This window comes from Anser brachyrhynchus (genome assembly GCF_964034855.1).
Source record: "Anser brachyrhynchus genome assembly, chromosome: 9".
NCBI classification, from domain to species: Eukaryota; Metazoa; Chordata; class Aves; order Anseriformes; family Anatidae; genus Anser; species Anser brachyrhynchus.
The window spans coordinates 2,785,650-2,808,185 of NC_137703.1; the positions used below are offsets into that span (position 1 = coordinate 2,785,650).

At 41.1% G+C, this 22,536-nt stretch overlaps 1 protein-coding gene across 1 annotated transcript in view; it reads left to right on the forward strand.

The window, feature by feature from the left end:
- OTOL1 (otolin 1) overlaps positions 1–21,418 on the forward strand; it is a 118,049-nt gene extending 96,631 nt beyond the window's left edge. Inside the window, exons 10-14 of the mRNA XM_080604329.1 lie at positions 1,504–1,729; positions 3,457–4,092; positions 4,740–5,007; positions 5,336–5,540; positions 18,612–21,418. The gene's annotated coding sequence lies outside the window, so the exon portion shown is untranslated. The remainder of the gene's footprint in view (positions 1–1,503; positions 1,730–3,456; positions 4,093–4,739; positions 5,008–5,335; positions 5,541–18,611) is intronic.
- The last annotated feature ends 1,118 nt before the right edge of the window (positions 21,419–22,536 follow it).

Consider the following 22,536-nt stretch of genomic DNA (forward strand, 5'->3'; position numbering starts at 1 on the left):
TCTGTCAGCGCTGCATCGGGAGCTCAACGCCCTTTGGTTCGCAGCGACGGCCTCTCTGTTGGCAGCTCGTGCTGCCAGAGCCTCTGCTCTGCAAACTGACAACGTGACAGGTAAAGTTTTCTGTCTGGTGCTTCTCGTGAATTTGTTTTAATTTGAAGGGCATGAGAAAGCAACAAAAGGTTAGAGGAGACAATGACATTTTTAAAACTGAAAATGTAATTGCGATTTGAGGCTTGTAAATATGCTCTCACCAATAAATAGGCCATTTCCATCGCTTTTATAAGGCTCTTAATTCATTTATCAGTGATCACAGTAAATGCAGCTCCACACCTTTCTGACACGCTCAGCGCGGTCTCCTTGAGGTGCAGTGCACAGGACTTGGCAGGAGCGAATCTTTACAGGTGGGACAGGGAGAAGGGAAAGCCCATTTTCAGCCACAGTTTATTTTCCTGCCCTACAATTTAGTAGCCACCAACAGCCTATTTAATATGCAAGGGTGTTTTTCACGTCCCCAGAAAAGATGCTCCCTCTGTGACGGCAGCATGCATTTAGATTTTGCCTGTTGGCACAACAGCTGTAAAGGTTACGGGCACTCAAAGGATGCACTGAGGCCGTCAGAGAAGGGATGGATACCAGGTAGAGCTGTTAATGCTGGTTATGGAAAAGTAACGTTGTGGGTGAGGAAAAGCAGAAGGTGGTTTTAAGAACATGCCGGGGAAGGTTTATGAGCTGAGAACATTGGGTTGGAGCCCAGACTGGGTGCTGCTTTCTCAGCCCCTTGGTCCTGGGGCCTGTTTTCTCAGGGCTTTGCCGTTTCTCTGGGGTTGAACATGCGACGGGGCTATGGCACCGTGCTGCACTGCTCACCGAGACATTGTGCCTTGAGATGATGTGATGGCGTGATGACCAACAAGTCTTTGTGCTCCATGTCCTTACGTCCTGCTGTGTTTGTGCTGCAGTGCCCTGCAGGACAAAGCTGCCCTGGGAACTATTAGCAAGGGCCATGTGTGTGTGTTTAGGATTTGGTTTGAATTTCTGCCTTTTTGTTGTTCAATCTCCATCTAATACCTTTAGGCACCTTTCCCGTTTAAAACCTGAACGTGTAAAACCTGAACTTGTACTTGAAAAATTGCTATTAATTTTGCTTTTGAATTTTCCTTTTGTTTGTTTTAAAATCAAAAACCACGGGGAAAGTGACAAGCTAGGTGTGAAGTATTTGTGAAAATACAAAATGGCATGCTATAAAGAGTGTGGCAAAACAATACTTGATTAATAACAGCTATAACCATAAAACCATCAATTGGTTAAGTGTCTCTTAGTCTTATGATTAATAGTTTGCTCAAAATCTTAAAGGAAAGACTGCAAAACTAATCTTAAAGATGTAATACTATAGATGAGTTACTGAAAAACTGTTGTTGAAATAGCTTTAAAATAGTTTATATGTTAAAAGCTACAGTAGATTGAAGGCTTTGGGTAGAAATACAAGTATATTCTGGCATTTAGGTATAGAGACACAGGACAACTTGTACCCCAAGGTGCAAGATGAGCGTAAGGCAATCTACAGTCAGAGAGAGCATGGAGACATTTTATGGCTCCTTCGCTGCAAGGTGCTAAAAATCCACCCGAAGACGCACCCGCCGTGCGGCTGGCATTTGCATGCAACTCCATATTCATGTGCTCTCTCTTCTTTTCCAAGTGCTGCGTTCAACCCCCATTAAAAGGGAGCTAGGTGAGTCTTAGCACATTTGATTCCTTCATGTGAGAATATTATCCTTGTCCCCAGCACTCCCACTCCATGCGCACCTGAAGCTCCCCCAGGAGAGACGGGCATTCACGGCACCAAGTGTTTCTAGCCCTGCCCATGCCACGGTGGCCATTTGGCCTGAAGCTTGAAATCATTTTGCTCGTAAAGCTTGGTTTTGGCTTTTTTTTTTTCTTAAAGAATTTGAAGGGAACAGGACTTACAATTTTTGCTGGGTTTGATGATGATTACTTTGATTTTTTTAGCAAGATTTTTTAAACTTGGTGGCTCCTGCTCATATGTAGGAGTACAATGCAGAGCCTAAGACCATAACAGCAAATGCTGTTCCAAAGTAGTTTAAAAATTCTCTTGGGAAAAGTATCTCCCATCCCAGATGGCCCCTGTATTTATTGTCATTACAGCATCGTTCCCTACAGAAGGATGTGATTCCTCTTGAGAAATAAAACTCCAGAACCTGACACTGGGCAGATGCCTGCCATTCTGCAGCTAGCGTGGCTCTTGTACATTTGCATGGTGGAGCCTCTGGAGCTGTGGACAAGAGCTGGTCTCCTTGTCCTCAGACCTTCAGTGACAGCATGCAGCAGCATTTATGTGATTACGGGATTCAGAAACGTCTTAAGGCAGCTGATATCAGTTAAAGAGGAGAAGCCAAATCTCCGCATTCTCTTCTTGTCAGAATCCACACATGAAAATAAAAATAATGATACACCGAGTTCCCTGAAGAAAAGCAATAATCCAGTATTTAAAATCTAATCTGCGCTTTAATTAGTGTTGTCTCTTGTAAGGCAAGGGAAAACAAACTGCGTGCAGCCTGACAAGGCACACGCCACCTCTGAGCCTGATGCAATTTGAACTGTCAAGTTATGAAGCACGGGAGAGAAAATTGGATGTAATGAAATGTAAGGAGATGGCACCGGCGACAGCAATGCTGCGATGCAGCTCTGCTTGCCACAGGAGGCCGTGCTGCAGAAGGCAGGATTTTTAAAAGTGAAGACCAAAGCGGTGCTGCCCATAGGACCCCCGCCACGTGTGTGTGCTCGTTCCTCCTGTGTGGAGGAAAGCACGGCTGTGGTTCTCCCTGAGGGCAGGATGCTGCCTTATTTATTTCTGCTGTTTCCCGTCTCTCTTCCATACGCAGCACAGGTGTGAGCTAAGTGGTAATTTTGACCATTGGAAGTTTTTTCAGAATAATTTTAAGTAAAATTTCCAAAATCATTTTATTTTATGGTTGTTATCTTTTTGTCATATGCTGCTGCTTTTAGCAGCTTGTTAATCCATTTCACTTCTCTAAGCTTTTCATTTATATGCTGTAATTCAGTTTAGCAATGTAATGTCTCTTATGATAATCCATTTAATAACCCTGCAAGGAACATCTCAAATGTTGGACATTTGTTCCAGTGAACACAATGTATTAAGTCTTAATCGGAAGGTATTTTAGGTTATAAAGTGACACTAGAGAATCCAGTAGTCTCACAATTGATATATTTGGCATAAAACTGCACCTCATTATTTTACTGAACCTCCTCAACATGAAAACAAAGAGCCCATGCACTTGCACTGTCACGTTTAGCTGATAAATGTCTTCTCCACCTAAATTTTGATATATTCTGTTTCTGGTCATGGAAGATGGTGATGGATGCACTTCTCTCCCCATGTGTGTCCGATTTTCTTGAGCGCTTCTGTTCCGGTTTCAGTGAGTAACGCTGGTGCCCTGATGTGCTGCTGGATGCAGACCTGGGGCCGGGTGTCCACAGAGCAGGTGAAGGGGGATGGCCCAGGGAGGATGGCAAATGTGTAGAGCTGCTGAAGAGTGGGAGATAACCTCACCTGAACAAAAGGATCATGTATGTACGGTTGTTTTTATAAAACCTTAACCTTAAAATATGCAAATTATACTATATTATTTGAAATCAATTGGTTGGTATACCCGTGCCTCGCATGGCATTTCAGCTTTTGCAGTCTGCTTGCTCTGCTGCCCGCACGATGGATTTCAAAACTTTAATGTGTTCCAGGGTGAGCTGGGCAAGGATACGTCTCAGCTTCTTACATGTTTATGGCAGTCAGCATTGGGCATTTTAGCTAATAATTCATCTAGGCTGTGGTGATATCCTAGCTCAGCCTGCGCCACGCTCAATGTCAGCATTAAGCAGTGTCCACTATAATCTTTTTTAATAGCTTGAACTACATCAATTTTTATTCCTGAACTGTTGATAAGCTCCCTTAACTCAATTCACCAGAGTTTATGAACACATCCTTCATCTCTTGACTTCACATTGAAGTGCCTTTTTTTTTTTAATGAAAGATATAATAGCAACTGAACATCAACAGAAGTAAGTATGCTGTAGCTGTACTCCATGCCTTAAAAGGATGGAGTACAGCTACATCTTAAAAGTTTCAGTGTATCCTATTCTGCTTAATCTTGTTGGATTTAGTGAGTGTTCTTTTTTTTTGCTTTGTAGTGGGTGTTTTGTATTTTGTCCATTAGCTAATTAATAGTTGAAGCAAGTTTTGTGGAATTAGATATTTCATAGTTGGATTTTAATTAAGCAGAACAGTAAAAGAAGCATTTTGTTGTGGAGACGTTTTGATGAACCATGTGTCCAGTAATTCCCTTAATGTAGGAGGATTCATTTCTTCAAGAGAATTTCTTTTGGGAAAGAAAACACAAACAAATAGCGTAAACTTGCAGTCTGCAGAATACCGGCCAGACAGCATCCAGCCTGCTTTACATGCCTCCCAGTGCTAATTAGGAAACCAAATTTTTGTCTATATAAACACAATAATAGCTTTGTGTAAGCAGGTTCTCAATGTGTGAAATACCTTTCTAGCTGAAGCAGCTGTTAATTTCCGGGTCTCTTTTTTTTTGGTGCTTTTTTCCTTAAAGAGAATTTGCAAAAATGAAGTTATAAACATATGGTCAAAGTTTTAAGTGCTTTTGAAGCACAATTTTATAGCTAATGCCTTCTTTCCGGTGAAGATGTAGGCTGTTATTCCAATGGATGCATCTCTAGGAAAGGTTACGGACTTGTGAGTGTGCTCATTAGCAGTGCACTTCTCCACATGCTCCAAAAGGATGGAGCTGTTCCCAAGGACGGGAGAAGCAACAGGAACTCAGGGGCTCTGTGCAAAGTGGCAATGGAAGAAATGCCAATTTATCAACTTCCCTGGGGCCGAGGCAGTTTGATTTCCTGGGCAAGTGCCTGCACGTAAATCATGGCTGATATAGTGTGGCTGCATACGTAAAGGTAAAATTTACTCTCTTGTCAATAGACGTTGAACTTCTGAACCCTTATCCTGTGATTATGCACCAAAATATATAATATGAAAAAATTTTTGTTTGCATTAGAAAACAAGTTAGATTTTGTACACTTTGACGAAATATGACTTAAGACCAGTAGTTGATTTGACCCTTAAAAGGCTGAAGATTTTAGTGTGTCGGGTGTGGATTGGGTTTGGAAATTTTTGATTTTTTCTTTTTGGAAAATGCTCACTTGTCAAAACAAACAAGCAAACAGTGATTTGATTAATCCTTCCATGGGAATTACATCTGAAATCTGCTCGCCTTCACCCTAGGCTCATAGTGTCACGTTTGTGGCCAAACAGAAACGTCTGGCTCTCCAGCTCCCTGCAGAGCTCCTGGTCAGCATGTGAAGGTTTCCAGGCAAATCACTGGGAAAAGCTGAAATCCACAACTTGATGGCAGACGTGGCTCTCCATGAGGATGGAAACTCTAATCTCCACAGCAGATCACAGGGCAATACACCTCGGAGCCCAGGAGGTGGGTTGACGTTGTTTCGGCTGATTGGGTGTTTCTTTGTGGTGGTTTGCTGTTAAATCCTGTGTTTTCTAAACATGAAAAATAATGTTGCATTGGCCTGGTGAGTCTCAGCTTCCTTACCCAAGGGATGCTATACGGAGGAAAGCCTCAGCATACCAGTAAGACCGCAAAAAGTAGTGTTTATACATTCAATGTGTCTCCCTTCCTCCAGATTTATCTGTACAGTTTTCCACCTTCTGCTTATGAAAGGCTTGGCAACATTAGCAGTTTGTTTTTGGAGGCAACATAATTGCAGGATAAACAGAAATATTATATTGAAGGTATGTGAGCAAATAGGATGTTTCAATAGAATTTTTGAAGGAGGCTTGACATTGAAAGCAACTGTTCTAAAATATTTTATATGTATTTTTAATCTAAATATTTACAAGAAAATATCTAGTTGCTTTATTCTGAACAACCACTTATATTGAAAGGATTGCTGTTGTTTCTGAAGAACAGGAAAGTACAAAAATTGTGAGAGTGTTTCTGGTTTGCAGTCTCAGAAGAGCAAATGAAATTATCTTGAAATAACTCTTTACTAAAGTCAAAAATGGGCATTAAGTGCCATTTCTACCAGAAGCTGCAGCCGTCCCTGTTTGGCTTGTTGTTTGATTTGTTCTCAGTCTGATTAAACTTGAGTGTCACTGTGGTCTTACGTGAGTAAATATTGCTTAATATAAGAACTGAAATTTCAGGTCACTTTTTAAAAGACTGAGCTACGCTGCTGTGCAGGTCTCAGTCAGGTTTCTAAGATAATAAAAGAAGGGTTCAAATATTTTACTGTTCAGTGTGAGTTGCGTCCAGTGTCCTTCGGCAGTGCTTTATGCACGGGAGCTCTGCGCATGCTTTGGGTCTCTTGTCTTCAGTGATCTGTGCAAAATGCTTTGTGGGCCCGAGCTGTTAGCCATCTAAATTCTCTCTGCTGTCATATTTATCACTCCTTATTAATGTCCCTTAAGGAAAACCAGTGCAGATAGTGTTTTTTAACTTGGAGCCTGCCCTTGTTTGGCTCTTATGAGAGTTTTTAGGCGGAGGAGGGTAAGGTTCTTGCTTGACAGAAGTCGACTTCAGAAGCGCTGCCGAAGGCTGCGTTATCAGCTCTAAGCGGTTTTCTAGATCTCTCTTACTGTCACTATTTACATTAAAACAATGAACCAGTTTTTCCCCAAGAAGTCTCATACGAGGTATGACCTTGCTTTCCAGCATGTATAAGTGTAGTTTGGCATTGCATTGAAGAACCCTTTCTTGAGGTATCCCAGGGCAGTTCTGTGCTGTAGCTACTCATTTTAATTCAACTTTCACAGTGACCTTTTCCAAGACAAAAATAGCCCTTTATCATTCTTTCACCCTTTGATTCTCTGTTCCTCTGACCCATGTTTAATGCTCAGCTGCTTCCCTCTATCTACTAAATCTCAGAGGTATTCACCTCTGTAGCACTGCCTACAGCAAAAATTGCTGGGGAAGGCTAGGACCAGTGTACAGTGGTTGTAAATTTTCCCTTGTGAGTATGAATATGTCCAGTCTCTGCAGCTTCCAATTTGGTTTCATCCATCCCCAGGGGAATGCCATGTAAGAAATACAAGAAAAGTTTGTTTGGAAGTTGCCTAGACTCTCCGTGTGGCTTACTCAGACTCATCCAACTGAGTCGTGTTAGTAAAGCTCATTTAAAAAAAATTCACTAAGAGCCCCCCAGGGCTTGATTCCGCTTCCACTAGCATTTTTGATTAACAGGAGTAATAACTCAGATTAAGTTGATGGAGTTACACTGGTCTAAATCAATACATGAATAAAATGACCCTTCTTTACTTTCCTTGAAATTAATGTAATGTTATGCCAGATTTTATTTGTTCTTTTTATGAACTGTGTTTAGCTTCTGTGGGAGAGAAGGGAGGGAATGCAGATTTGGAAGGACTGCTAAGTTATAATACTATGATTTTCCCAAGAGATGGCCATTCTGAAATGAGCAGTTGTTTATAGGCAGCTTTCTTTGCCAATTTTTGTGACTTAATTTTTAACTTGGAGCAGCTGTATTTTTCCCAGCTTCCTAAGCCTGCTTAAATTAGCTAAGAACTGGGGAGAATCCCTTAAGATTTTTTTTTTAAAGAACTAGATTTAAGCCTTGGAATTAGATCCCAATTTGACAGATGAGACCACTAGAAAAATGAAAATATCGCAAGTCAGATGAAACATCCCTAACTTGAGACTATAAATCCACATGATTGCTACTTCTGTTTCAGGGCTGTGAACAGGGCAATGGACTTGGCTTATTGTTTAAGGCGGGATGTGGAGCTCCTGCAGTGCTTCATAGCTGAGACCTGCAGCCCGCTGGCACATAGCAGCAGCCTTTGGGGACACAGAGAAGTTGGGAAGAGAGTAGTGAGAAAGACACAGCTCTTGCATGAGCTAAGAGGGGAGGAGGTAGGTTTTTTGTCCTGGACTTTGTCTTCCAGTGTGTGCTTTCTGTGCAGGGCCCTTTAGAGCAAGGACGGGTACCTCTCCTCTGCTGTCTCCAGTAGCATCACAGAGCATCCCATCTCCTGGGAATGCCATAAAAGAGTTGAGGGCTGGATACGGGCCTAAGATCTGTTTTGAAGTCAAAGTCTTTCTAGATGGTAACCCCAGATCACTTGTCTTCTCTTAGAGCAAAGGTGAGAGCTAATCCTTGATGTCAATCTCAAAAATTGCATTGTCACAGAAGAGGTAACAGGCTGACTACCAGCAAGGATGTATTGACAGAAGTGTTGTAACATACTGCATGTTCCCACTGCCCTGCTGATTAATTCTTCAAGATACCAATGGAATAAAATATTATCTGCCACAGGATAAGGGATGAAGCAAAACCATCCCATTTATTTTCCAAGCTGTGAGCTGAATTTCTGTGGGAGAAAACCCCTAAGATAAATTTATTTCTATTATGGCAAAGGGCTGATACAGATGCATTCAGTGCTGTGGATGCAGGTGAGTAGGTGTTCTTCATTTGACACACTTACTGAGTTGTGACTCTTCAACCGTCCTAATGGTGGGCTCTTTACTCTGGCCAGAAAAGATGGTTTTGTTTGCAGAAAAACTTCCCAATTAAAGGCACGGGAATTCTACAAGTGTACTGGGCCCAGATCTTGCTGCAGTTAATGGTAATGTTTCTAGTGGCTTCAAATGAGCTTGGATGCAGACTAGAGAAACTGTGTTGAGGATTACAGTCAGGTTATTTGAGCAGCATCAGTAGGTGTGGCAATATGCAACCTGATTACCTGGCAGCTTTTGATCTAGTTCACACATACTTGGACAAAATTTAGCTCAAAGAAATGAACAGATTTTCTTCGGCTTTTGAAGAAAGACCTTGCAAGCTTGCAAGGAGAATTAAGAGAAGATGAAAGAGGCACCATAATGGGTGTTGAGTTGGAGATGAACTGTGGGGCAGATTCTCCCTAATTAGTTTAAAGATTGTGTACTACTCCCTATTTATTAAGTTTCTGTGCAAAATCTATGTCAACATCTGAGGGTCTAGAAGACTTTTGGGATGCTTTGGCTCCACCTGACCCTTGCCCCCCACCTTTTTGTTGTTGTTGTTTTTGTAGGTCAAATGGGCATTTTGGTGTATTTGGGAGAACTGCTGAGTTTAAGAGTAAAAGGAAATATGCATGGAATTAAACACCATAACAACTTTCTCAAAAGAGATGCTTCCCAGCACTTCCTTAGGAACTTAATGTTTTGAGTTGCCAACTCTCTTCCAGAATTTTGTTCAATAGGCAAATCCCCTTGCAGACAGTGGATTTTTCAGACCTTTCTAAATGTTCTTCCTAGGCATGTTCTTCCAGACATGTCTCGTCACCAAAGCATGCGTTCTGTTGTATTGATTCATGTGTAGAAATGCATGGCTAGCTGTAGCTGGAATTTGCGTCACTAGAATGGTTATTTCCTCTGCTTCCTGCAAGCCAATAGAGACTCATTCTAAATGTTCTTTCAGCCAGTAGAAACTGTGATTATGTATGCTTGTGATTGAAAAAGGTTACGGTAATATAATGGGTGTAAAGCAACTGGTTTTGTTTGAGGAACCTAAGAAAGATTATCAAAATAATTAGATATTTTGTATGAACTTTGTATGCAATAACCCTGTAAAGAGCCCATAAAGAGCTTATTACCCTCATTTTTTAAAAAAATTTGTACATTCTTGCATTGTACACCCCAGTCGCTTTGGTGTGTGTATGTGCGCGCGCTCATCACATTCATTGAGGCAAATTGTTCATCTTGGTGTTTTTAAATTGATCATATTGTCGCTGTTAAGATAATGCCTGTAGAAAAGGACCTTGTCACAGGATAATGGTCCTGCTGCCAGATACATACTGAGGCAAAGCTGGGACATTTATCAGAAATACACATCAAGGTGAAGCAGACACATTTATTTCCAAAGTGGGAGGCTTTTATCCTGTCAAAACCTACCATACTTTTTTTCTTTCACTTTCTTCCTTTTTTTCTTTTTTTTTTCCCCCCTTTACCTGCATCTAAGCCAAATGACTAATGGCTTGGGTTTTGATGTTTTATTTGTCATGTTAGTGGAGTTGTTGCAGGTCTTTGGTATGTGTGCTAAGTTGTGCTCTGGTTGGATCAAGACGACAATTATGTTATGGAAGTGGATGATGCAATGAGTTCATTCATGTTGCTTGGATCTTCAAGAGAGTAGTTGTTTGACTTGTCTCTGATGTCAAGACATAATTCTCATGAACTTGGCCAACTTAACGAAAATGAGGAGCTGTGATCCCACACATCCATGCCTACATTCAAGGAGGTTCAACATAGCGGCAGTAGGGTCACATACCGTATGCTTATATCCTCTCTAAATAGCTCAAAAGAGGTCATCAGGCCTTTGTTAACTCACACCATTTTTGTGTTAGTTACGTAGGCAGATGTCTCCTGTGAGAGATATGAGAAAAATCTGAGAATTATTGATCATTCTGAATGGAAAGTTCTTTGGTCTAAAAAATTCTCTCTCCAGTTAAATAAGTGTGACAGGATAAGCACTCCTTATGCTCTTATCATGCCTAGCTGCTAGGGGGAAATCCAGCCTCTGATACATTCCTGACTGGGCGTGCACAAAAGACAGAAATAAACAAAATAATCATCAGATGGCATAGAATGATGCAATTTTGAAATTTAATGCACCCATCCATTCAATAGGTCATGAATGTTGGTCACCCAAACTTCACCGGAATCTTGGCAGCTAAAAAATGTCTGCTTAGGAAACAAGGAGATCTGAAGATGTCTGCTAAATTTTTCACCTGTCAAGTCAGAAGTAAAAGCTTTTTATTCATGTACCTCATTGTTTGTGGATTTGGGTATTTAATCCCCTGGTCTAGGAGTCAGGATTTCCCAAAGCTAAGCACCAATGCATTATTCATTAGGCAATGTCAAATCCTTACAAACTTACTATTTATTCAAAGCATTTTCATCTTCCTTTTTAATATAAAGTGCAGTGAGAATGACTAACACTTCCCCTCATCTCCATGAGGTGATGGTATTCATTCATCTGCTTGGGGAAGTTTCAGCTTCCTTGAACTGTGTATATATTGCACAGACTACGTAGACATTGTACGTAGGTCTGTCCTAAACTTTTCCTGAATTAGATTTTCTAATCTCATTGGTTCAGAGCTATGGACACTGCTACTTCAACCGAAACAGCTTTTTTCCCCCCCACTTCAGCAATAACAAGAGCTGGGCTTTCAAAATGAGGTGGGCAAATTGCCAGCTGCATTTGCAAATGTGTATGACCATGTCTGGCAGCAAATGATTCTTTTCAAGTGCTGGCATGCATTTTAGGTTCAATCTTCTGTTGGATATGTACCTACTCATCACTCAGTCCACTTCAGAAATAGGTTGGCAGATACTTTCTTTTCTATTAGGATTTCAGCTGTACTGCTGAATTCTAGCTGCTCTGCATTCAGAAAAATAGGGTAAGATTATCAATCCTGTCCAATGTGTTTTGGGCAAAGAGGGTGGGTAATCTCCGTGTGTGTGTGTGAATTTTCTGTTCATTTGTTCCTAGAATGCTATGCCAGCCTGTAAGTCAATCTGACCCAAAGGTGCCTCACGCTGTCAGAAACAGCCAATAATTTTGTCAACACATAATAATATTTGAAATCTTTTATTTTTAGCAATAACGGTTAAAGATAAAGCATGTAACCTAGTACCCAACAGGTCTGAAAATAAATCTCCTTTAGGATTTACTCTATTCCCATTTATCTGTACATAATGAAACAATGAATTATGACTTTGATTTACAGATTGCCTAGTCTTACAAATCCTGCCAGGAAGATGAGCAATTCTAAATCTTTTCTGCACTGATGCTGCTTCAGCAGTATTCTTCCTTGTGTGCAACAGTGTAGTCAGTCTTCTAAACTCTAGGTACGGTGGACCAAATCAGATGAAACTCACGCATGATTACGGTGTATTTTGTTTAATTTGCTTTTGTTTAATTTTGCTTTCAGAACCAAACTTCTGATCTACTGCTCCACCTTAGGAAATGCTGTCTAATACCTGTCAAACACTGCAGCCGGGGTCCCTGCCACAAAAACACATGCGCATCTATCCCCGTGGAAAAAAAAATGAATCCAAAGTTAGATCTGGAAGAGAGCCCTGGATAAGGGTGGTGGTCTCCCAGATGTACCTGAAGTATTCCTCCCCTTAACTGGGGGAGAAAACAATGCTTGGGTCCTGCGGAAACTGCTGCTGCTGTGCTTCTCCAGGTCCTCTCTGCCCCCACCAGAGGCTGACAGCTCTCCGGGGTCCCTCCACAGGGGGAGGCAGCCGGTGGTGGTGGCACAGAGCTTGGTGCTCTGCTGGGCTTAGCCACCCCAAGCCTGTCTCATGGCATCGCTGCGAAGCCTGGCACAGGTCCAGGGGTGGAACCGCCTTCAGGAGCTGACATCTGCAGCACGGGCACGAGCCCATCAATATTTTACATGGAGGTTGCTTGCAGTGGTGAAGTCACTGACCTGGGTGACCTGGCACCTCCCCAGCTCCCTCCACGTCCCGACGATCCCTCTTCACCACGTGCTATGGCACACGCAGTGTCCTGAGGCTGCCTTTAGTCCCAGGCCCCTATAATCTGGTACTCTCCCTTTCCCACAAAAAGAAGCAGGTTGCAGCTCCTGTGGAAATGGCAAGGCTTCGCTTCTCTGGGCAGGTCTGGGAAGGAAAAAGAGATTTTTAATAACTGAATATTGATTGCTCCCCTCTCGGAGCTGTGCGTGCTGCAGCATTACAGCACATGACCCCTCCTTTGTCTTTTTCAAATGAAATAAGCCTGCACTGGCTAGAGAAATAGATCATACCTTCTCATTAATGAAATATTAATTGTATGTTATGTTTTGGTGTGGCCTAAAGTGAATATTAAAGTGCACATAAATAAAACATTGCCAACTTTAATATAAGATGGGGTTTTCTCACGCTTGTCGTAAATGAGCTCATTACACTGGAGAAGGTAATAAATATTTGATATCATAGCATGTTAATGAGGTGCTTGCTTGTGAATTCAAAGTGTTTAGCATAGTTTTCTCTCCCCTTCAAACATGTTATATAGTGCAAACATTTTGAATTATTTAATCAGGGGGATCTTTAAGCACTCTGGCGCTGTGTTTAAAAACCTAAAACCACAAAAGTAATTAATGGTTGCAGCTTCCAAAACGGGCTATAATTTCTTGAATAACGTTGTTTGTTTATAATTTGGAGTTACTGCGGAGGGCTTTCCTGCCGTAAGGGAGGAGCCGGCTCTCACTGCAGACAGCACGTTGTGCTAGCGGTGCTCACCTGGTGCGTGCACGAGGCGTAAATTGCAAGGTGCGTGCAAACTTTGTCTCACTGGAATTTTAGCCACTGGATTTGGCCATCAAGGTTGTTTTAACACACATACAGGCAGTACGCATGGATATGATGCTCCACAGCTGCAGCCCTAATTCTTTCTGGTCACCTCTACATCCTCAAGGAAATGTTGCAGATGTTGGCCCTTTGGAGTAAAGGGGAGTGGAGTTTGTGAAGTCCGTCCTGGTGGATCTCTCTCACTGGAAGTTCTTCTCTCTGGTATGAGACACATGTCGTTGTAAGCTGTGATGGACTGGGGAGGGGACGTGGCTGTGGCTGAGCCAGCAGCCAAACCCTTCTGCTCTTGGTCAGGTGTCCTGGTTGCTGCTTTGCTGAACCATCCGTACAGCTGAGATAACATCCTTGTGGCCTCCTGTGCTTAAAAGGCAGCTTTCTGCTCATCTGTTCACCGGAACAAATTCCCCAAAAAGAGGCAGGCAGGTCTGATTGAAAAAATGGCATAAGACAGTTACAGATAACTAAGTGATAGAAGTGTGAGCAGAAACGTTTCTCTCATCTTCAACCCTTTCCAGAATATAATTTCATCTGTAATTTATGTAGCTCCAGGCTTTCAGGAAGGTGAAAGCTCATGTGATTTTTAGAAACCTTCCTTTCTTTGACTTCTCTGCTTTTAAATTCCCTTTTATAACCCAACCATTAGCAGAGGTACATATTGTTTTTAAGGCAGCAAGTTCTACAGTTTTAGATGGAAAGAGACTTTTATGAAAAGTTAGCATGGGTGCTAATAGGGACACGTCTTTGAGAGCTTGATTCTGCAACATTTTGAAATATTTCTAACTTCTGCTGACATAAAGGGAATTTCCAGATCAGACCCAGTGTTGAGAAACTTCATTTCTTTAAAAATGTGCTCTGTGGTATAGCAACATGAAGGTTCAACTCCTTTCATAATGAAAGATATTTTCCTCAATTCCTGTTTCAAAACCTCTTAGAACATCTATTCTGAGTTCATTGTTTTTCTCCTACATATCTCTGTTTTGTTGATGAAGGAGGATGATCCGTATTATTGTAGGTATATGTAGGCTGTTTTTCACAAAGTACCACAGTGCCCAAGTGGTTCAATAGCCACTGAGATTAACAGTTCTAAACATCAGTTTTCTGATTTGGAAAACTTAGCCACTTAAATTCAATGAAAGTTAAAATGCTAATTTTGCATTTAGCTAAGTGCTAAATTTAAATATTAAATTTAAAGCCATTGATATATATATATATATATATTAAAAAAAAAAAGAACAAAACCACCTCAATTGCTAGTGAGGGCAATCCACCTTCGGGAATTAAGATGCTGGCTCTGATTTGGGGCACTGCACTTTCTATACAGCACTGACCTGGAGTTGCTGAAAATCTGGCCATGAATCTGGCTGGGAAAAGAGCAGGGCAGCTGACGACAGAGCATGCATATGCACCTGACCTCCTCTTGCAATGTTTATGATCTCGGTAGGTAGGAATGACACAAAATCATTCATTAGATCCTCATTAGACAGTGCATAGGCAGTAGCGACAAAGAGCCAGAGACCAGAAGAGAAAGTTGGTGCAGGGAGGCTTTGCCCTGCACAGCCACCTCTCATTTTCCTTTTTCTTTGAGCTTTGCTCTGCAAGGAGACCCAAGGAGCCTGGCGGTGTGGCTTCTGGAGTTGGGTGATCATTTAGCCAGTCTATTTTGATTTTAGGGAGATAGAGGCTATTTTTTGTCCTCCTGTCAACCTGGATAGTAAAAATAGCATGACCCCATGGTCACAAGTGTTGGGTAATTAAAGCACGTGTGCTTGATCTTGTGCTCTGGAGAGGTGCAGGGCTTTGCTGAGCATCAAGGTGAGTAGCTGAGTGCTACTGCTCCAGGAGTCATTCATGGTTCATCCCAGGAAAGCAAGGCATTTGCTTGTAAAAATTTAAGTGCGTTAGACTTTCGTCTGGAGTGTTTATCAGAACTAACAAACAAAAAAAACCCAAATGATATTCCAGTGATAGATGGTTTTAATTAGAAGTAGGTAGAAAACACTTTTTAAAAGATATAATTTCAAGCAGTTTCTATACTTTAGTGCTCCTGGAAGGCAAATAGTATTTATTCTTGAAACAAGAATTGGAGAACTAATTGGGCCTAGGTTTAATTTAGTGATGATACAATTTAGCTATAATTAAATTGGAGCAAAAAATTCTAGATAACAAAATTTAGTTAATTTAGGTACCAACTTTTTTTTGTTCCTCCATAATTAATTTGCTATTCAAATTGTTACTTCAAAATATCACCATCCCTAGGTAAACAAAATGCAGTCAACAGCCTGTAACTTCCAGAACGTTACTTAAATAGTTTGGGAGTGAGAATGTAGTAGAATAACCCTTAAAGTAAGGTCATTTGACATGAGTGCTACCTAATTGTCTTGATTTCTGGATCATTGACTTCACATTAGTTGAGCATGCCTAATTGTGACAGAAATTGACCCATTACAATTTACGTGTTTTGGATGTACTCCTCAAAGGATTGAGAGAATCCTGGTTTTCTGTATTGCTAGATTTTTGTAAATCTAATTTTCGGTTTCATAGTCTGTGAAGATTGATAATGCATTTGGAAATACTAAAGTTTCAAAATAATTTGATAAATCATTCATCATATTTTTGAAAATAAAATTTTAAAGCTTACATAGAGTAGCAGCATTCATGTTTCTTTCTTTACTGAGGCTAGAAGGATGTACATCCATACCATATATCGTCATTCAGTAATGAGGAATTACATTTATTAAGTTCTGAAATTTATTTTGAGGAGCAGCAAATGATTCTCTGCATGCATCTGGATAATTTGACTATATCAATATTGATCCATGCTTTGCAGTTGTTGTTAATCCCTCTGGGAAGTAGATTCTTTCAGTAATATTAGTTGAGCAGATGTTGGTTGTTGATTTTGCAGTTTTATTCTCGGTACTTTCATTTTTCTCAGAAGAAGGAGAAACTTCCTTAAGCCTATGCAGAGATAGAAATATAAATGACAGCTAAAAATACGCTGAATTTTCTGTCCTTCTGCAGCTCTCAGAATACACCCTGCGTTGAGGAGGGAGGATAAGCATGACTGCATGTATCTCTTTGAAGTACTTTATCAGCATTCTTAAAAAATATCAAAGAGGAGACTTACGCCATGTAAAAATAGTTATGATTACATCCTCTTTGGCTGGATCTGATACAGTTCTCAGGCAGTACATCTGTGAGATGACTACCTGAATATTCAGGGGAAAAAGACACGGCTTTCAGGGACAAGACTGCCTCTCGCATTTTGAGGCCATTTTTCATTTCCAACGCTGCTTTTTGTTTTTATCATTTTGTTTCAAGGGTCATGGATTTATCCTCAGTTTGTAGGCTGTATCACAAGTTTAAAATCTAGTTTTAAACATTGAATTTTTACAGATTTTCGTTTAACAAAGCTTTTATAATTCATTTTGCATTGGTTGTAAATGCCTGGCATTTCAGATTTTTGGAGCAATAAGGCACATAGCACTAGCTTTCTCTTTAATAAAGTATTCAGTGCTGTCTTACCTCCTCTGGCTTATTCATTGTTACCTTTCTGGATGAATTTGCTGCTTCTGGATGGGGTTTGGATAGATATTCTCCCATCCTGTGACTGCTGAATTCAGGGGAACTCGCCCTCTGTTGTATGGGCATCAAGCAGCCCTGGGGCTGTCACTGTCACCTTGAAGAGGTTTTTAAGAGAATTGTGGTCTCCTAAAAGGAGACATTTTTATCACAATTCTGCACAATTTTTCAACAGCAATTTTTCATGAAAAAGTGGCTTTTCAGCTGGATCAGGTTGAAGAAGGAGGGGACCTCCTCCCATGATCCTAGGGAGGAGCTGCCATGAGTTCCTTGCTGTGGATCGTCCCTCTGGAGTACCACGTTGGTCCATAGAGGTCTTTGTGTTTTCACAGGAGCTCCTTTTCATAGAATCCAACAACTAGATGATATTTGTATAATTTTATGAAATTGCTATCAGAACTGCTATGTTTTTAAATCATTCCTTTGAAAGAAATCTGAAGCCACCTCAATATTTGTTGTTGTTTGGTTCTTTTGGATGCTAAGCAGTGATGCTATTGTGCAGATTTCAATCTTGTTTCCTCTGTTTCTCAATGTATATTTTAATATTTGTTTCCCCTTGGAACAAAGACAGTCACACAAATAAAAACAGTAAGGAGGAGCAGACTTATGAGGTATGAAAGGGAAAAGACCAACTGATCTCTATGTAGGTAGGAGGCATTTGCATCGACTCTCCTGTCTCTCTGTTCTTCATCTAGCGTGACTGGAGTAAGTACTGCATCCTTTGTCATTATTCATGGTTTACATTGGTTTGAGAGTTAGGGAAGAATAGGGTCCTGTGCCATCTGAACTAGCTAATGGTTACTTAATTCTTGACAGAAAGTAATCCGTGCAATCATATTTTCAGATCCTTTCTGGCCATCTTTAAATGACTTAATATTTAGTGCAGAAATATGGCTTTAAGAATTTCTGTAAAGAAATCCTCTTCAGTGTCTGTTTTCATTGCTGGTTTATCTCATATTTTTTAATTTACTCTTTTCAATATTTCATTTCCAATTCTCCATCCTTCAAAAATCTTCATAAATTGCTACATAAGTGCATATTTACCTCCTGTTCAATGAAAAGTACCAATCAGGCTGTGATGACTGTGACATCTCTTACTAAGAGAGAACAAAGAAATCACTCAACTCTAAATAATCAAAGTCTGGCTTGTCAGAGTTGGGGTATGTGGTCTATTAAGCTTTATTGAGGGCATGTTGCGAAAGCAGTGGTGCTTAAATAAGTGTACAGGCCCTTATGTGATTAGTTATGCAAGTGGCACAGTGATCTTGTTGGAATCAAATTTTATTCAAAGAAAGCAGAACTATCTCCAATAAAAATGTAACATAGCATAAAGTCAAGCAGTGCTTCTTTGCAAGCAGAAAATGCCCTGTTCCTACTGTGTTTTGTTTCTGGGATGTTTAGCTGGGGGGGGGGGTCTTGGGGGGATCTCACCCGTGTGTGTAAATGTTTGACGGGAGGGAGGACCGAGGATGGAGCCAGGCTCTTCTCGGTGGTGCCAAGTGAAGAAACAAAAGGCAACAAACACAAACTGTGCTGAGACTGTGCGCTAAAATGCTTCACTGAGACAGTCTCACCTTTCTTCAGCTAGGGTTCTTCAGCCAGCACGCGTGGAGATGGCTGGGAAGCAGCTCTTTCTGAGACAGATACCAACGGAGGGGTGGCCTTCAAACCGCGCTGGTGAATTCAGCCTTCTCTGCCTTCTGCAAAGTAAATCTCCTGGCTCTGCAGGCAGAGCTTGTCTCGGGGCTGGCTTTGCCTCCCAGCCTGCTGCTCTCATCAATTCTGCCACACTGGAGGGCAGAAGTGGCCAAAAAGAGAGGGAGCATCATTTTGGTGTACACCCTTCCTCGCTTTCTGTGTTTGATCTAATATTGTCTAGAATGGGCTTCTGTTTAGCACTTCCTCTGTTACTCAGTTTTTCTCTGTTAAATGCAGTCAGGTTTCCTGTCAGAAATTCAAGATGACCATTTATCCAGAGCCAAATGTTTCCTTTGCTCTCTTTTGCTAAAGCTGGGGACTTTCCTGTTTGGTGCTAGCGGTGTGCTGGGAGGATTCCCTGGTCGTGTCAAAATCAGCTGGGCTTTTCAGTTACATAACTCAGACGAAATGGAAGACGTTTTTCTTTGATAGCAAAATAGCAAAGGATATTTTACCTGTGAGAAATTTGGGCCGCACGCCCACGCTCCACGGGGGCTCCGTTTGTCCTTTTCACGGCTCCCAGCTCCCTGCCACCCCACCTTGAACGCTCGCTGGGGCTCCAGGCTTCGTGCATCAGGCCAAGTCAAAATGCAGCTTCAGAAGCTGCCGTGAAGCTGAGGAACAGCGCCCGAGCTGACCCGTGGTCACCAGGGACAGTCCTCGCCCCCGAGCAGGGACACGGGTGTGTGGCACGTGTCCCTGCTCCCCTCGAGGTGCCTGAGGGCACCCTGTGCAGGGGCAGCCCGCGGTGACCGTGTAGGCAGCTGCTGCCATTTTCTGGTGAATAAGCCGTAATTCTCAGGCACTTTCTCTCCTGTGAATAGTCATGTTATTTATCTCCATCTGCTGTGCTGGTTTCTGTCTTCTCATTTGGCATCTCGGTTTGATTCTTTATTTTACATCCTGGTTCCTGACATATCTTGTTTATCTGTCAGCCTAAATGGCAAATACCAGCCTCTGACTTACGACTCCTTCTGCTGATGCTCCCAGTCGATCTCAGGTCTCTTTTCCAATTTTCAAGGCTCTCCTGTGGTACTCCCAAGCAACCTGCACACTGTAAATTCTGCATTGTCATTTGCTACTCTGTCATCATTACCGAACCTTTATTCCACAGAATTTTAATGAGACATTTTGCATACGAACAGAGCTATGATGGTTGTTTTCCGAAGTGGGATGTGCACCCAAGCTTTTGTTATTGATAAAATATTGAGCTTTCCCTCTGGCCTTCTCCTGTATGGGGGTTCCAGTGCTGTGTGGGTAAGGCTTCATCCACTGGATTTCTGCCTGGTCAAAAACAAAGGACTTATCACCTTAAAAGTGAACAAATCCTTTTATCTGAAAAATTGTCATAAATTATTGCCAAATTTTCTTTGACTGATCACCGATAGCTGCTGAAGAATTATTCTGTGGTAGCTTAGAGGCTGAGCTCAAACATTCTGTATAGCGTGAAATCTGAAGACTTTGAATAGGTCATTTTTACAGTTGATTATAGGACTTTTACTACTCCAGCTTTCATAGAGACATGTTTGAATGGCTTGATTTATGCAAAGAATTGATGCCGTGGTTCTGAAAAGACATTTGCGGAACTTGCATGCTACAGGCAGAGTGTTGAAGATTGAGGCTTGTGGCTTAGAGAATTATTAACTTGAAGAAAAGTAATTCAATAAAAATAAATCCAGGTATGTATTGAAGTCCTCTGTTCCTGAAACTTGCTCAGATTCACCATTAACTCTGCTTGAGGTGCTGTTGACAATTGTTTTAATCTGAAAGATGAGGAACGTAGCCTCACACCCCACCTCGTCCTGCAGCATTCAGACAATCCCCCGACTGGAGTAAAGGCTGTAGTACCTCGAGGGAAACATGCTCTAAAGTAAGAACAGGGGAAGCCATGACTTCCTTGGGGCTGAGCAGTCCCCCTCCAGGGATGCTCATTATCTGTCTTCAGTCAAAATTGACTTGACCAAGGAAAATGTGGTCTCACAAACCTACGGAAACTTCTTCCTGATGCGAAGCTGCAGGTCAGGAAAGCTCCCAGTGCTCTCTTTAGGCGATATTGTGTCTGTACCCAAAATCAGAAAGTCTACCATCAACTTAAAAGGGGAAAAGGGAAAATGCTTCCTTTAGGGAAGCCCAATTAGGCAGATAAATGACACAGATGACTTCACTAATTTATGTTCTCTGTGATTGTTGTGATGAAACACAACACACATGCTGTTCACTCTGTTCCTTAGAGCTTTGGGTAGTTTACTGTTTGTAGCTGTAAAAACACAATAGGGAATACCTTAACATATGCTGGAGCTAAACTGAATGAAAAATGGCAGCAGCTAATGTGTGAAACATAAAATGCATTTTCTTGAAGTGTTTGTATAGGAAAAAAAAGGCCATTTTGACTTCAAGCTTCTCAAAACCTGTTGGAATTCTCTTCGTCAGGGGCACTGCCTCTTAAATGCATAAATTTCCAGAGAAATATCTTCTGCTTCATTAAAATATCTTCCCACTTGATGCGTTCATCTGCTAGGGTAGGACTAGATAGCAGTGAGACTACTCCATTGACCACAGGGTTCCTCATTTATTTAACGTTTCTCTCAGTATTAAAGGACAAAAAAAAAAAGGAAACAATTCTGTAGCTCTTAAAGCTCTCCTCTAATAAAGTGTTGTTTTGCAAAATGTTTAAGTGTCCACTTACCTTCTGTTCCCACTCAGGAAATCCTCTGTGAGGATGCACTGGATGGGCTGAACACCTGAAGTGGGTTCCTGCTGAGAAAAGCAGCAAAACGGGCGGTGGTATGAGCCCAGATCCACGTGTATGTCCTGGGCAGGTGCTCCTCAGGAAGCGTTTGGCTGAATAACTCTGGTCAAAATGCTACTTAAAATGCAATCCCAACTTAGTGTCTGCATGTGTGCTAAACCTGAACTGTATTAACGCTCTGAAATATTTTGGTAGCAGTAAGCAGATTTTGAAAGCTATGATAAATATTTGATTAGTATGGGATTTCGATCAGGCAAGAGCTGGAAGGTAAACTGAAATGACTGAAATAGCCTTTCCTTCTGCCAGTAGGGACCTAATTATTAGAAATCTTAGAATGAGTCTTAATCACAGAGAATTTCCAGATTGAAGCATTGTTTTACTGTTTCAAGACATTGGGGTAAGTCTTAGATTCATTTCGAAATGGTTGTCTGAATTAAGTTGTTAGAGGCTTACCCATTTTTATGGCTATGCTGTTTCATTTGCATTTAGGCACAGTGGATTTAATGATTAGAAATCTTTTAAAAAATGGTCCCAAGTGTGTTTTTCAAAGATTCATTACCTTAATTTCTTTTGCTCTTGAGATATGATAGCCTTATGTTTGTGCTTTACTTGCTGCTATGATATGCTAAGAAGGCTAGAGCTAAATTATATGTCGCTTTGCTTATTTGACATTGACTCAATTGCTTGCATCAGTCAGGAGATGACACTTGTAGGTCATTTTCCCTCATTGGGATTCTTAAGTTACTGAGTAATTTCTTGTTCTTTCAGAGGCTATTCATTTTAATGATTTTTTTCCCATATATTACAACTCTATGACTGTGGTTTTCAGTAAAGGTCTGTACAGGTATTAAAACCAATCTGTTTCTAGCATTTCAATATGTATTATAATATTTTTGGGATCATCCGTTCCACTGAAGTTTATAATTTGATGTATACAAAGTTTCTTGCATCGATAGAATTCTTCAGGTTTCTAAACACAGATGAAATGTAGAAAGTATTATTAATGGATTTTGGCAGTAGCAGTACCCTACAACAGTAATCCTTTTGAACAAGCGTCCTCAA